The following is a 15,350-nucleotide window of genomic DNA, read 5'->3' as shown; positions in this document are numbered from 1 at the left end:
CCAAGTCCGTCGGAATTCATAACGGACATGAATGGATGTAGGTGATCAGACAGGATGCTTACTTACGTGTCACCTGTCAGAGTCGTATCTAGATGTATCAGGGGCCCCATATCACTCCAACTGCACTCGCCCCTCACAATTACAGAGCCTCCACCAGCTTGAACAATCCCCTGCTGACATGAAGGACCATGGATTCATGAGGGTGTCTTAATACCCGTACACGCCTATCCACTCGATACAATTTGAAACGAGACTCGTCCGACCAGGCAACATGTTTCCACTCATTAAAAGTCCAATGTCGGTGTTGACGGGCCCAGGCGAGGCGTAAAGCTTTGTGTCGTGCAGTGATCAAGGGTACACGAGTGGGCCTTCGGCTCCAAAAGCCCATATCGATGATGTTCCGTTGAATGGTTCGCACGCCGACACTTGTTGATGGCCCAGTATTTGAATGTATATCAATTTGCCGAAGGGTTGCACTTCTGTCCCGTTGAACGATTCTCTTCGGTCATCATTAGTCTCGTTCTTGCAGGATCTTTTTCCGGCCGCAGAGATGTCGGAGATTTGATGTTTTATCGGATTCCTGATATTCACGGTACACTCGTGAAATGGTCGTATGCCGAAATGCCCACTTCATCGCAACCTCGGAGATGCTGTGTCCCATCGCCCTTGCGCCGACTATAACACCACGTTCAAACTCATTTAAATTTTGATAACCTGCCACTGTAGCAGCAGTAACTGATCTAACAACTGCGCCAGATACTTGTTGTCTTATATATGCGTTGCCGACCGCAGCACCGTATTCTGCTTGTTTACATATCTCTACATTTGAATACTCATGACTATAACAGTTTCTTTGGCGCTTCAGTGTAGCTTGCAACAGACTGGCTTTGAGTTGGTGGGCTCGTCGTCCTAGCAGCGAAAATTGTTATGCGAAGCAAATAGTGGAACGTGTTAATACAGACAGAAAAATATGTGTTCGAGGTTGCCCATAGTATGTTACTGTCTTTCAGCTTAAGTCTGGACTACATAGCAAACATTCAGTCGACAACTGATTAGTGACCTATTGGCACAATGGTGTCTGCAGAGGCAGGGAGCAGATGTTACTTATTACAGACATTCCAACCTATGACTGGCTTAGACCTTTCACACTACGCAGGTACTGTAGTGGTACCCAACTTGCACTAGTAAGCGTGTTTCCACTGTTGGCGCATAGTGTTCGTCCTGATCAGCTACTTCATTTTATTTCCAATTCAGAAAGTACCCATTGTGTTATCAATGAATAATGATTATTTAGCCAGTGCTAATGACGTCTGTTGTTCGTAATCCATACAGCTGATCTACAAAAAAGTGTCCTAGTAGTCTATTGTCGTTCGATGGTCAAACATATAACACGCCTTTCTGGGGCTATATGGAGGTGGAAGACTTACCAAGAAATTTACCGTACTATTCTATGAGGTGCCACACATGGAAAATGTAGGCTCAGTTCAAGACGGACTGTGATTTTTGAGCTATTACTTCGCGGATTTGTGCAAAGGTTAGATGAGTTGTTGACTTGAAACATTCCACCAGCATTTCGTATAACTGCACGATTTTTTATGTAACAAGTTTGTAAGGAAATAGCAACAGCAGGGTATATTCATGATACTGCAGGTGCAGATTCCTGCAGTAAAGGCAAGAGCTACACAACACAATGGTTTCCTTCATTGTGGATATCGTGAGCCACGGAGTATACCTTCACGAGTTTAATATCACGTACATACTCGATCATTCAAAGAGAGAGTAAATTCCGCCTTTTGCGTTGGGTCAGTTGGTATTCATAGAGATATCTCGTTACACCAGGCAAGAGTGAGGCAGTGGTTGATATATGCAATAGATCATAAAGGAGAGTTTGAAGAGCATGATCACCACGGATAATCTGTCTAGTTAGCAGCTATTGCCCTGGGAGAACAGAGCTTTGTTTGTTTGCAAGACCCAACGGTACTCGCTTTTCTCCTCAGTTGTGTCAATGATTTCTCTTTGGTTTGTTAACAAAAACTATAGCAGCTTTGAATGTATGCTCGCATGCGTGTCTGAAGGACATTGCAAAGTGCATTAGAACAACATAAGCACTGTAATTTAGTATCTCGTACCTAATAACTGGACTTCGACTTGAATCATACGTCTCTTCCTGTGCGAGACACACAGTATCTGTGCGAGTATAGGAAGCAGACGAAAGCGGTGGGTCGGTCCAGGCGGCGTGCTCGGGTGGCCGAGGCAGTCAAGGCTACTGCTCGCGTCAGACGGAAGATCCAGGTTCGAGTTCCGGCCGGGCACAATTTCTCATTGTCACCAACGCACAGTGCATCCAAAGCTTAGCCATATTTTCAAATGCAAGTATGATTTTCGTTTTTGTCACAGCTGCTGATCGCTGCAGTGACCGTTCCTTCAGACTTGTGTGAAGGACATGGCATAGTACATTAGAACGATATAGGCACTGCAGTATAGTAGATCTCAGGCAAAGGCTTCCTAACAGTTAACTCTATATTGGATGTTAACAAATATCTCTTCTTCAGAAACTCTTTTCTCGGCATTGTCAGTCTACATTTTATAACCTCTCCACTTCGGCCATTATTAGTTATTTTACTACTGAAATATCAAAGCTCATTTACTACTTTCAGTGTCTCTCTTCCTATTCTAAGTCCCTCAGCATCGCCTTATTTAATTCCACTAAATTTCATTACCTTTGTTTTGTTTTTGTTAACGTTCGCCTTATATCCTCCTTTCAAGATATTGTCCATTCCGTTCCACTGCTCTTCCAAGTCCTTTGCTCTTTTTGACAGAATTACTATGTCGTCGGCATACGTCAAAGATTTACTTTCTTCTGCCTGAACTTTAATTCCTTCTCCAAGGTTTTCTTTGGTTTCCTTCACTGGTTGCTCAATGTACATACTTAATAACATCGGACATAAGCTACAATCCTGTCTCCCTCCCTTCTCGACCACTGCTTCCGTTTCATGACCCTCGCCTCTTATTAGAGCCGTCTGATTTCCCTCCATGTATTTTACACCTGCTAAAATCAGAATTTCAAATAGTGTACCCCAGTCAACATTGTCAATAGCTTTCTCTAAGACTACAAATGCTATAAATGTATGTTTGCCTTTCCTTAACCTACATTCTAAGAGACGTCGTAGGCTCAGTATTGCCTCTGGAATCCAGATTGGCCTTCTCAGAGGTCTGTTACTACAAGTTTTTTCCATTCTTCTGTAAAGAATTATGATTAGTATTTTGCTGCACAATTCTTTAACATATTCTCACTTCGATTATAATAAATTTCCTTGAGTCGGAAAAGTTTCTGTTTATTAATCAGCACGGTTTTAGAAAGCATCGCTTGTGTGAAAACAGCTTTCTCTTTTCTCACATGATTTTCTGCGAATCATGAATGAACGGCAACAGGAAGATTCCATATTCCTAGATTTTCTAAATCTATTTGACACGGTGCCCCACTGCAGAATGTTAACGAAGGTACCGTCATACGCAATTGGTTCCCAGATATTTGAGTGGCTCGAAAACTTCTTTAGTAGCGCGTTGTAGGATCCTTACCAGTTAGGACTGACGGAGGGCATCCAAAAAGTGCAAAGAAGGACAGCTCGTTTCGTGTTATCGCGCAATAGGGGCGAGAGTGTCACTGATATGATACGCGAGTTGGGGTGGCAATCACTGAAACAAAGGCGGTTTTCTTTGCGGCGAAATCTATTTGCGAAATTTCAGTCATCAACTTTCTCTTCCGAATGCGAGAATATTTTGTTGACACCCACCTACGTAGGGAGAAATGATCATCATAATAAAAGAAGAGAAATCAGAGCTCGAACGGAAAGATTTAGGTGTTCCTTTTTCTCAAGCGCCATTCGAGAGTGGAATGGTAGAGAAGTAGTATGAAAATGGTTCGATGAACCCTCTGCCAGGCACTTAAGTGTGAACTGCAGAGTAACCATGTGGCTGTAGAACCCAATACGTTGTCCTCGACGCTGAGTGTTCATCACAGGCAAGGGTATCGTCAGGAATGCCCCAGGGGAGGATGATAGAACCGCTGTTATTTTCTATATACATAAACGATCTGGCTGACAGTGTGAGCAGCAATCTGCGGCTGTTTGCTGATGACACTACGGTGTACGGAAAGGTATCGTTGTTGAGTGACTGCAGGAGGATACAAGATGATTTAGACAAAATTTCTAATTTGCATGATGAATGGCAGCTAGCTCTAAATGTAGAAAGATTTAAGTCACTACAGATGAGTAGGAAAAACAAATCCGTAATGAAACTTCCTGGAACATTAAAACTGTGTGCCGGACCGAGACTTGAACTCGGGACCTTTGCCCTTCGTGGGAAAGTGCTCTACCGACTTTTTTTGGTGTAATAATCTTTATTTAACAAACAAATGTAACAGTTCTTCAACGTACCATTTAAACATATACAAATGATTGTTAGTTAAACAAAAATATTAGAAAAACATTAAATACAACAAAATATAACATATTCTGTCTTTTTCCTTTTTTTTTTGTCGCTGCATGAGAACGTGGATAAGGGTGTTGCATCACGTGACGGGTAGGCATGGCTCATCCCAACTTTGAGGGGGGTCAAGGAAGACGCTGCGGAGATAACCGTCAAAAGTTTGTCGGTAAGATGGCTTGCGGGTGAGGGTCCTATGCGCGGTCACAACTTTGTACCAGATGTCAAGGACTGTATGCGGGCCACTCTGAAAGACCAACTGAGCTACCCAAGCACGACCATGACCCGTCCTCACAATTTTACTTCCGCCAGTACCTCGTCTCCTACCTTCCAAACTTCACAGAAGTTCTCCTGCGAACCTTGCAGGACTAGCACTACTGCAAGGTTCACAGGAGAACTTCTGTGAAGTTTGGAAGGTAGGAGACGAGGTACTGGCGGAAGTAAAATTGTGAGGACGGGTCGTGAGTCGTTCTTGGGTAGCTCAGCTGGTAGAGCACTTACCCGCAAGAGGCAAAGATCCCGAGTTCGAGTCTCTGTCCGGCACATAGTTTTAATCTGCCAGGAAGTTCAAATATCAGCGCACACTTCGGCTGCAGAGTGAAAATTTCATTCTGCAAATCCGTATTGTTCGAATACAGCGTTAGTAGCGTGCTGCTTGACTCAGTCACGTCGATGAAATATGTTGCGGTAACGTTGCAAAGCGATATGAAATGAAAGGAGCGTGTAAGGATAAGGCGAATGATCGGCTTCAGTTTATTGGGAGAATTTTAGGAAACTGTGGTTCGTCTGTAAAGAGACCGCATATAGGACATTACTGCGACCCATTCTTTAGTGCTGTTCGAGTGTTTGGGGATCCCTATCAGATCGGATTGAAGCAGACATTTAAGCAATTCGGAGGGGGGCTGCTAGATTTACAGCCGGTAGTTTCGAACAACACGCAAATATTACGGAGATGCTTCAGGAACTTAAAAAAGGGAAGCACTGGATGGAAGGTGACATATTTTTCGAAGAACACTATTGAAAAAACTTAGAGAACCGGCACTTGAAGCTGAATGCAGAACGTATATTTCACATAACGACCACGGAGATAAGAGGAACTGGGGCTTATACGGAGGCATATGGACAATCGTTTCTCCCTCGTTCAGTTTGCTAGTGGAAAGGAAATGACTAGTAGTGGTCGGGGTACCCTCCGCCAAGCGATGTACGGTGGCTTGTGGAGTATCTATGCAGATGCAGATTAAACTGATAGTTCGATAATATTCACAGCTGTCAGCATCTGCTTTCTTCGAAGCTGGAATTATTACCTTCTTCCTTAAGTCCGAGGGTATTTCGCCTGTTTCCTACATGTTGCACACCATGTGGGACAGTTCTGTCATGGCTAGATCTCCAAAGGGTTTCAGTAAATCTGACAGAATGCCGTATACTCCAAGGGCCTTGTTTGGACTTAGATCTTTCAGTGCTCTGTTAAAGTCTTCTCACAGTATGATATCTCCCATCTCAGCTTCATCTACGTCCCCCCCCCTCCCCCCCATTTCTATAATATTCCCTTCAAGTTCACTTCCCTTGTATAGCCCCTCTATATACACCTTCCACCTTAATTTCCTACCTTTTTACAATTTCTTAAGTTTTAATCTTCAGTTCATAACCAATAATTATGGTCAGAGCCCACATCCACCCCTGGAAATGTCTCAGCAGTTCAAAATCTGGTTCTGAAATCTCTGTCTTAGTATTGTATAATAAATCTGAAACTTCCGGTGTCTCGAGGTCTCTTCCACGTATACAACCTTCTTTCAGGATTCTTAAACCAGCTGTTAGCGATGATTAAATGATGTTCTGTGCAAAATTCTACCAGGCGGATTTCTCTTTCATTCCTTTCCCCCAGTCCATAGTCATCTACTGCTTTTCCTTCTCTTCCTTTTCCTACACTCGAATGCCATTCTCTCATGACAATTAAATTTTCGTCTCCCTTAACTACCGGAAAAATTTCTTTTCTCTCATTGTACATTTCTTCAATCTCTTCACCATCTGCGGAGCTAGTTGGCACAAAAAACGTGTACTACTGTGGTGGATGTTGGATTCGTGTGTATGCGTTCATTATATTGTTCATAGTAACTTACTCGCAATGCAATTCTTGTGTTTATAATCCTGTACTCACCTAATCAGAAGTCCTGTTCCTCCTGCTACCGAATTTCGCTGAGTCCCGCTGTATCTAACTTCAACCTACCCATTCTCCTTTTTAAATTTTCTAACATACCTACCTGTCTGATCAAGGGATCTAACATCCTACGCTCCGACCCATATGATGGCAGCTTTGTTTCTCCTGATGCTGAGATCGTCCTAAGTAGTCCCCCACCCAGAGATCCGAATGGCGGACTATTTTACCCCCGAAATATTTCACCCAAGAGGACGCCATCATCGTTTAACCATGCAGTAGAGCTGCATGCCCTCGGGAAAAATTACGGTTGTAGTTTCTCATTGCTTTCAGCTGTTCGCAATACCAGCACATAAAGGCCCTGTTGACTGATGTTACAAGACCACATCAATCATCCAGACTGTTACCCCTACAACTACTGAAAAGGCAGATGCCCCTCTTCAGGAACCACACGTATGTCTGGCCTCTCCACAGGAACCCCTCCGTTGTGGTTGCTGTCAGTGTCGTTGAGGCACGCAAGCCACCGCACCATGGCAAGGTCCATGGTGCCATATGTGATACGAAAATATCGTCTTAGAGTTATCTCAGATTTCGATTCATCGAGAAAAAACACACAGTTTGGGCTGAATAAAAGCCGCTATGTTGGTGCAATTGAAGAGTGGAAATGTAAAACATTGTAAGTGCCAAATCTGGTATTTGTCAGGAGAATGAAAAAACAACGTATCTCTGTTTGTAGGTAAATCATTTGCATCCAAAAACCTGAGAAGTTATTCTAATATCACAGAATTATGGCGCTCACCGCATCACCCCAAAAAATTATGATACAAATTAGAAAATAAATACTTTATTAAGAACGTTCTAAGTGCCATACCAGGCTGACCGGTTCCAAGGGCCAATAAGAAAGTTTCTACAAATTGATTCTTGCAAAGAATAAAACAGCAGCCAGTCACTGTTAATAATGCTATTTATTTGCACAAATAGTGCCATTACTGATTTCAAACCAATAGGTTCATCTTCAGGCAGCTGTTCATATTTATATTACGTTTGTTGTTGTTTATATTAGCTGTTTTTTCCCAACTAATGTAAACAAAAATAAATGTAATATGAATCGAAACAGCCATCGAAATCGGTAACGACGCTTTTTGTGTAAATAAATAGCGTTATTAACACTGGCTGGTTGCTGTTTTCTCCTTTGCGAGAATCATATTGTATTCAACCACGTGGTCATAAATGTCGGTTTCGGGGCAAAATAGCAGAAAGAAAGTTTTTGTTCGAAGTGGCATAAATACTGAAATACTATTTTTTTGTGATCATACAAGTTCAGAAATACAGCATTAGATTTTTAAGTAGTAGAACTATAATCAACAAAAGACCACGATTTTTGAACACCAGAGGGAAGCACAACTTTGAAGAGAAACTATCTGGCGTATAATAATTCTTCTTCGAGAGACTTTCTCCACGATTTGGCACATGGATCATGTGCACATGGATCACATGCAGCAGAGCACCGAGACCATAACAGCACTGAAAACGTGTTTTGTAAAAATACAGCACTTGAAATGTTTTGCATTTCCACTCCTGAACTGACTCGCAGTGGTGTGGTTTGGTAATGTGCCATTACGTGAATCAATACATCATACATTTTTCTAAAGAGTGACACCATAATCAGTTCTCTGAGTCATCACAATAAATTTATATCCTGTTATAAAGTTTTAAAGTACTTACTGAGCACGTTGTTTTTTTGGCAGAACGAGCATATCTGTTTCAGTCTAGTGACGTATTCTTGCTTAATTACGTCTCATGCTTGGTATAATTATATCAGTCGAAATCGACCGATAGCAATGTGTAATTAAGATTTTACTCAGAAGCGTAGGATGATTTCTTTCATATGATCTTAGATCAGTTGGTTTGAAATGTAATAATCTTTTACTAATGATAGAAACGGGTTTGTGGCAGGTGACAATCCCTCAATCTATTCTGGTGTGCAATTAATACCTCAACAAAGAATTTTCTGACTTCTGACATATAGGTAGAATATACTTCTAGTTTATTTATAAAGTATTTAAACAGGCTGCTAAATAAATTCTAAGTGCAGTTTATTATCACCATCAAGAAGGTCTCACGAATTCCATATTGTTTTTCCTGCAGACGCGGATCAATCAGGAGAAAAGTGTTAAGTGAGCAATGATATATCACTCTGTTACGGCAGTCACGTGTTCCGAGGACTCCTCACACGTCCGGTCTATCATTCACCTTCCGTCTTCTACAGTGTGTACCTTATGGTTAATTCCGTGATCGTTAAATAGTGTTGACAAGAGTATTTTTCATAGAAGTCAGATAGTTGATGAGCTTCCGTTATATGCTTCAAGACTTATAGGACATTAGCGAGGGGTCAACGTGAAAAATTCTTTGTAGTATACCTTGTGGATAAACGTAGCTTATTTTATTCTTCATATGAGTGTGGTAACACTGGAAAGGATTTTTCTAAAAGCATTCGTGGTCAGAAATTAGACGCCTGTTGAGCTTCTAGGTCCATTGTTACTGTGCTTCGCCCATAATTGCCGTCCACGCCGTTAATGCGTAGCTGCGGCTCTCCTTATCGTTCCCGGAACCTGTTCCTTATATAATAGGATAACAGGAGAGAAATCTGTGGATAAGGGGAACATGAAGTGGCGCCGTTTGCTGGCGAAGAGCAAACTAGTTTCAATCGAGTTACGTGCTTTGGCACTGTCACAAGGGCCGAGGCGACGCCCAGGCTAACGCGTACATGCCACGACAACCAACTCGCTTCCATTTATGAAAACAACCTACAATCATTATACAAGGTTTAGTATGAACAGTGTTAACCCAGTGACTAAGTGAAGCACATTTTCCCTATGCGTTCCTCACAATACAAACGTTTGATTTCGAACAAAATGTAGACTCGCATTCGGGTGGACGACGTTTCAAATCGCCGTCCTGCCATCCAGACTTACGTTTCAAATGATTTTCCTAAATTGCTCCAGGCAAATGCCCGGATGGTTCCTTTGAAATGGGCACGGCCGATTCCCTTCGCCATCCTTTCGTAATCCGCGATTGTGCTCTGCACAGTCGACTGTACGGTAAATCTACCTTCCTTCCTTCATTCCTTCGAATACAAAGGAAGATTAAGTATTTAACGGCCAGTCGACGACGAATGAGTCGTTAGACTAGCTGGCAAGGGGGAAGGATAGGATAGGAAAGCAATCGCATCATTTTCGAAGGAACCATCACTCCATTTGCCTTAAGTGATTAAAAGAAACCACGGGAAAACTTAATCTGGAATGCTGGATGGGGATTTAGATAACGGGCGGGGATATGAACCACCGTCCTTCCGAATGTGAGCCAGTCTCTTACCTCGGCACCGCCTCTCTCTGTTTCCAATACGAAAGATTTTGTATGGTCTTGATAACAAGACAGTGACTTGACACAATCACTAATGCCAATAACTGTGAAATATGGAGTAATAAGGATTGACATGTAACTTTGACTACAATGGTTTGCGTATATTACGGAAAAATTACAAAAAGAGGAATCGTTGTATTGTAACTGCCAGTGTTGTGTGGTGTTGGAGAATACGATACACACAATTGATACAGATCACGATACAGATGTATATCTCATATTCGTAATTTATCTTTTAATCCCTACATTATCTTTCAGTTTTATATTGTTTTTTTTTAATAATTTGGTTATTTATCTGTAATTTTCCTTTATTTATGCTGATAATCCAGTAATCTGAGAAAAAAATAACCGCATTGAATAAGTATGTATGGAGTAATGTATCGCTGACATTACAAAACTGTCACCAGTTTCCTAAGAACACGACAGTTTTGTAAAAATAGTATTTGTTAAAAAAATCTGATTCATTAGTAAAAGTTCGAATTTATGTGGAAAAATGTTAAAGCCCTTATTAACTGATGAAATTATTAAATTGGAAGAAATTGGAAGAAATTGGAATGAAAGATGAACACGAAAACTTGTAATTTCATCGAAAAAAGGAGAAATAAATAAAAATTATGTTTAAACTGTCAAGTAATCTACAGGGTGTTACAAAAAGGTACGGCCAAACTTTCAGGAAACATTCCTCACACAAAAAGAAAGAAAATATGTTTGTGGACATGTGTCTGGAAACGCTTACTTTCCATGTTAGAGCTCATTTTATTACTTCGCTTCAAATCACATTCATCATGGAATGGAAACACACAGCAACAGAACGTACCAGCGTGACTTCAAACACTTTGTTACAGGAAATGTTCAAAATGTCCTCCGTTAGCGAGGATACATGCATCCACCCTCCGTCACATGGAAACCCTGATGCGCTGATGCAGCCCTGGAGAATGGCGTATTGCATCACAGCCGTCCACAATACGAGCACGAAGAGTCTCCACATTTGGTACCGGGGTTGTGTAGACAAGAGCTTTCAAATGCCCCCATAAATGAAAGTCAAGAGGGTTGAGGTCAGGAGAGCGTGGAGGCCATGGAATTGGTCCGCCTCTACCAATCCATCGGTCACCGAATCTGTTGTTGAGAAGCGTACGAACACTTCGACTGAAATGTGCAGGAGCTCCATCGTGCATGAACCACATGTTGTGTCGTACTTGTAAAGGCACATGTTCTAGCAGCACAGGTAGAGTATCCCGTACGAAATCATGATAACGTGCTCCATTGAGCGTAGGTGGAAGAACATGGGGCCCAATCAAGACATCACCAACAATGCCTGCCCAAACGTTCACAGAAAATCTATGTTGATGACGTGATTGCACAATTCTCGTCAGCTCACACATGTTGATTGTGAAAACTTACAATTTGATCTCATTGGAATGAAGCCTCATCCGTAAAGAGAACATTTGCACTGAAATGACGATTGACACATTGTTGGATGAACCATTCGCAGAAGTGTACCCGTGGAGGCCAATCAGCTGCTGATAGTGCCTGCACACGCTGTACATGGTACGGAAACAACTGGTTCTCTCGTAGCACTCTCCATACAGTGACGTGGTCAACGTTACCTTGTACAGCAACTTCTCTGACGCTTACATTAGGGTTATCGTCAACTGCACGAAGAATTGCCTCGTCCATTGCAGGTGTCCTCGTCATTCTAGGTCTTCCCCAGTCGCGAGTCATAGGCTGGAATGTTCCGTGCTCCATAAGACGCCGATCAATTGCTTCGAACGTCTTCCTGTCGGGACACCTTCGTTCTGGAAATCTGTCTCGATACAAACGTACCGCGCCACGGCTATTGCCCCGTGCTAATCCATACATCAAATGGGCATCTGCCCACTCCGCATTTGTAAACATTGCACTGACTGCAAAACCACGTTCGTGATGAACACTAACCTGTTGATGCTACGTACTGATGTGCTTGATGCTAGTACTGTAGAGCAATGAGTCGCATGTCAACACAAGCACCGAAGTCAACATTACCTTCCTTCAATTGGGCCAACTGGCGGTGAATCGAGGAAGTACAGTACATACCGACGAAACTAAAATGAGCTCTAACATGGAAAGTAAGCGTTTCCGGACACATGTCTACATAGCATCTTTTGTTTATTTGTGTGTGAGGAATGTTTCCTGAAAGTTTGGCCGTACCTTTTTGTAACACCCTGTATAATAACAAATCTGTTGTGAAATCAACTGAATCGTAAGACTCTAATTATGTCGTAAGTCGAAAGATGTAATAAGAAAGTTTAAGTTCCTTGTTAATAAGTGATGGATGGTAACGTGGCTGCGACCACAGAGTCGGTTCAGAACAGAACTGTGTTGGTGATCCTTCTCTTATTTCATGCTGTATTGTGATGGTGCAGACTGGACTCGAATTTGTATGTAAATCGGAACTGATGACCGTGCAAAATTGTGAGTTTATTTGTCGCACCTGGAATGAATAAATGGAAAGATCTGAATACTATGTCAGGCTATTTCTCCTAATTAAAAGACCTTGCATCCGTTTATTCAACATGCACGTAAATTGTTATTTTTATTATTGTTCTATCGATATCTGTTTCACCGCTGTCAAGTGGTGGTATGTACACTGAGGTGACAAAACTCATGGAGCGATATGCAAACATATAGATGGCGGTAGTACGCATACACAAAGTATAAAAGGGAAGTAATTTGTACTCCGGTGATTAACGTAAAAATGTTTCCGACGTGATTATGGCCGCACGACGGGACTGAACAGATTTTGAACGAAGAATGGTAGACGGAGCTGGACGAGTGGGACATTCCATTCCGGAAATCGCTAGGGAATTCAATATTCCGAAATCCACAGTGTCAAGAGTGCTCGTCAATACCAAATTTCAAGCATTACCTCTCACCAACGACGGCGTAGTGGCCAACGGAGTTCACCTACCAACCGAGAGCAGCGGCGTTTGTGTAGAGTTCTCAGTGCTAGCAGACGAGCAACACTACGTGAAATACCCGTTGAAGTCAGTGTGGGAAGTACGTTCAACGCATCCGTTAGGACAGTGCGGGGAAATCTGGCGCTAATGTGCTATGGCAGCAGACGACCGACGCGACTGACTTTGCTAACAGTACATCGCCTGCAGCGCCTCTCCTGGACTCGTGACCATATCGGTTGGATCCTAGACGACTAGAACACCTTGATCTGGTTAGACGAGTCCTAATTTCAGTTGATAAGATCTGACGGCAGAGTTCGAGAGTGGCGCAGATCCCACGAAGCCATGGATCAAAAAATGGTTCAAATGGCTCTGAGCACTATGGGACTTAACTGCTGTGGTCATCAGTTCCCTAGAACTTAGAACTACTTCAACCTAACTAACCTAAGGGCATCACACACATCCATGCCCGAGGCAGGATTCAAACCTGCGACCGTAGCGGTCGCGCGGTTCCAGACTGTAGCGCCTAGAACCGCTCGGCCGCTGTGGCCGGCCATGGATCCAAGTTGTCAACAACGCACTGTGCAAGCTGGTGTTGCTTGCATAATGGCGAGGGCTGTCTTTACACAGTACGGAATGAGTCTTCTGGTGCAACTGAACCGATCATTGACTATAAATGGCTATGTTCAGTTATATGGAGCCATTTGCACCCACTCATGGACTTCATGTTCCCAAACATATCATTGAGGCACAATTGTTCGTGATTGGTTTGAAGAACATTCTGCACAATTAGAGCGAATGATTTGGCTACCCAGGCCGGCAGGAGTGGCCGAGCGGTTCTAGGCGCTACAGTCTGGAACCGCGCAACCGCTACGGTCGCAGGTTCGAATCCTGCCTCTGGCATGGATGTGTGTGATGTCCTTAGGTTAGTTAGGTTTAAGTAGTTCTAAGTTCTAGGGGACTGATGACCTCAGCAGTTAAGTCCCATAGTGCTCAGAGCCATTTGAACCATTTATTTGGCTACCCAGATAGCCTGACATGAATCCCATCGAACGTTTATGAGACATAATCGACAGATCAGGTCGTGCACAAAATCCTGCACCGGCAACACTTTCGAAATTATGGACAGCTATATAGGCAACATGGCTCAATATTTCTGCAGGGGACTTCCAACGACTTGTTGAGTGCATGTCACGTGGAGTTGCTGCAGCACACCGGGAAAATGGAGGTTCGACACGATGTTAGGAGGTATCCCATGACATTTTTTACCTCAGTGTATTGTGACGTTTTTCCATCAGAATAACCCATCGAATTAAATTTTTCGTAATATTTTTAATTTTAGTAAGGAGCAGATGAAACAATGGATAATACTTCAGGTTGGGAAAACGTAAAGAAGCTGCCAAGAATTTTAAATGTATTTTAGCCGAAAAGTGTTGCACAAAAATACCACGCGCAAACCAGCGGCACTACAGCACACTAGTACTGTCTGTATGTAGAAGGCAACTGCCATGTTTTAAACTCGAGTGATAGCTGGTGGTGTGAGGGAGAGAGAATACAGCTGAGCTCAGTAGCCACCACTGCCCAGTTGACTTGAGGCATCATTTACGAAGTGCGCTGAAAGGGGGGGGGGGGGGGGTAGAGGTCGAATTCAGGCTGATTTAATGCCCGATTGCCTGTTGCTCGCAACTGGGACAACAAACTGTAATCCCTACAAAACTGTAATCCGCAGATTTGGTACACAGAAGATTCAGCCAAGGGGGGAAAAAAGAGTATGATGAGCGCAGATGAACCGTATTGGTTGTAATATGCTCTGGCAAACAGGAAAGCGTCCACATCTCATCTATTGCCTTATTGCAGCCACTGAACGTGTGACTTCATCTAGTACCACGAGTAGAAAGCCAGCTGAACAACGGTCATTAATCGTCGCGAGTGAATCTTCTATGATCTGGAAAGAGACATCGGATGAGTTCTGATTTTACAAGAAGCTGGAACTCGTTATAACCCACGAAACACTCGTGAATGGAAAGACTGCAAGTTTCAGTGTCTGTGTGTCATTGTTTATTCTTAGGTCGGCGTCCAGACTTCCATGTCTTTCCACGTGAAAAAGTGACTGCGCTGAACTACAAACGATGTCCTTGAAGGTTAAGTACGACTTCATGTCTCAATAGGTAATGATTTCATCCTAAAAGACGACCGTACCAGATTTTACAGGGCTTTTGTGATGGACGAATATTTTCAACAGCATTTAATTCAGTGTACTGAGTGGCCATTTTGGACCCTCGACCTGAATCGAATCATGTGGAGCATTCGATGGTGGTTCTTTCAGCGCAGCTGCGGACTACTTCCTTCTCCATCCT

The sequence above is a fragment of the Schistocerca serialis genome, chromosome 3, assembly GCF_023864345.2.
Source record: "Schistocerca serialis cubense isolate TAMUIC-IGC-003099 chromosome 3, iqSchSeri2.2, whole genome shotgun sequence".
Taxonomy (NCBI): domain Eukaryota; kingdom Metazoa; phylum Arthropoda; class Insecta; order Orthoptera; family Acrididae; genus Schistocerca; species Schistocerca serialis.
Note: the sequence above shows the minus strand (reverse complement) of the source record.